The sequence below is a fragment of the Penaeus vannamei genome, chromosome 5 (assembly GCF_042767895.1).
Source record: "Penaeus vannamei isolate JL-2024 chromosome 5, ASM4276789v1, whole genome shotgun sequence".
Classification (NCBI taxonomy): Eukaryota; Metazoa; Arthropoda; class Malacostraca; order Decapoda; family Penaeidae; genus Penaeus; species Penaeus vannamei.
Genome location: NC_091553.1, coordinates 28,396,753 through 28,398,874, shown reverse-complemented (window position 1 = coordinate 28,398,874; position 2,122 = coordinate 28,396,753).

The window sequence follows — 2,122 nt, the reverse complement described above, 5'->3', positions numbered from 1 at the left end:
TAGAGTATTTCTTTCCTCAAAGACATCCTTCTAAAGTGTCTATCATGCAACAAAGCACAATGCAAGAAAAAAACAAAATATGTAATTCTTCAATATAGTTTTTGTGCAATATAACTAACAGGGAAAAACATATATTTCTTTCCAACTCACATTGAACACAGGACACTAAACGTCCCTAATACTGAAAGAATAATACAAGAAAGCTAATAAACCAAAGCCTAATACTTTTTTGAAACATACATCATGCTGTCTCAAATCTAGAAAGTTTAATCACTCAAAATATTAAATCTTGTAAGATATAAGACTGTATTAGCAATTCTGTAAGACTTTCACATAATGGTCTTCTATGTGCCTAGTTGTACGTCAGTACTGCGTCAGCGCTAGATTGTATTGACTGTGATTCAATAAAATATCACTATAGTAGAAAGAGCGAAAGGGGCGGAGAGGGACGGAAAAAGATGGAGACAAAGCGAAACGGAGAGAAAAGAGAAAGATGTATGGAGAGAGAGGGAAAGAGCAAGAGACAGAGGGAGATGGAGCGAGCAAGAGAAAGAAGAGAAAAGGAGAGAGAAAGAGAGAGGCAGCCTTTTTTACTTGGAGAAAATAAAGACAGAAAAGAGAGAGAGAGACAGACTGGCAGACACTGGAAAAGGGGATTACCTTTTTTACAGAGAGGTAGAGAGGGAGACATAGAGAGAGGGACTTATTTCTTTACTCTGAGAGAGAGAGAGAGAGAGAGAGCAGACTTTTTTCTTTACACAAGGAGAGAGAGAGGGAGAAGGAGACAGATAGACAGAGAGAGAGAGAGAGAGAGAGAGAGGACTTTTTCTTTACTCTGAAGGAGAGAGAGAGAGAGAGAGAGAGAGAGCAGACTTTTTTTTTACTCTGAAGGAGAGAGAGGGAGGGAGAAGGAGAGAGAGAGAGAGAGGACTTTTCTCTTTACTCTGAAGGAGAGAGAGAGAGTAGACTTTTTTCTTTACTCTGAGATAAAGAGAGAGAGAGTCAAAGTCAAAGTCAAAATACTTTATTCCAATAATTACAGTGGTTATTCTTTACATAAATACATTCATATTTACAATTGATTATTTAATAGGTGTTCTTTTAATTTCGTTTTGAAATTACAAAAGCGATTAATGACATATATTATCTGGTAACATGTTCCATAACTTGGGTCCACGTATTTCCATTTGTCATGCCCCTGTATCAGTACTCGATCTCTCAACATAAAGAGAATTTTCTTGGCGTGTCACGACATCTGATGTGGTCCCTACATATTGCAAGGGCATTGACCATTGCGGGTAATTTCCATGAATGAGCTTGTAGATGAATACACATGTCATAACTGCATTTAGGTTGGACTTTTAACCATTTTAATTTTTGGATATACGGGCTGATGTGATCAAGTTTACTGATATTACCTGGGTTCTTATATCTAATTAACTTTTAAACCAAAAGGTATCAATTTTATGAATTACTAATTTGTTAAGGAGAATTCCATGGTTGACACTATCAAAAGCCTTAGAAAGGTCGCATAATGTGAGCAAATTTACCTGTTATTATAAATTTAATCAGTAATTTGTAGTAAAGCTGTTTCAGTAGATAACATTTCTGAAACCATGTTGCGTTTTAGATAATAAGTTAGTATAGTAATAGGGCGATAATTAACCACATCGCCTATATCCCCCGACTTGAAAATTAGTGTTACTGTACCATGTTTCCAAAGCGATGGAAAGACGCCAGTGACCAGACAGATGTTAATAATGACCGTCAAATAGTGTGCAATTGCGGGTCGACTATCTCTAATAAAGCGCAAAGCAATACCGTCTGCTCCTACAGCATTTGTTTCGCGAAGGTGTTTTATTACTATTATTGTTTCTACGTCCACTACTTGTGGTCTGAAAAAAAATAGTTGTAAACCTTGCCCGATCTGTGTTTCGTTGTACTGCAGAAGCTGTTGTATGTTCATAAGTTAGTTTTCCAATTCTTGAAAAGTAGTAATTAAAATGTTCTGTGCTTTGTGTAGAACTTGCACAATCACTAATGAGGTGTTTGTTGTGAGGCGCTAGTGTTTTAACAATTTTCCATGTCTTATCAGAGCTGTTTTTATATTCGGTAAATTTAT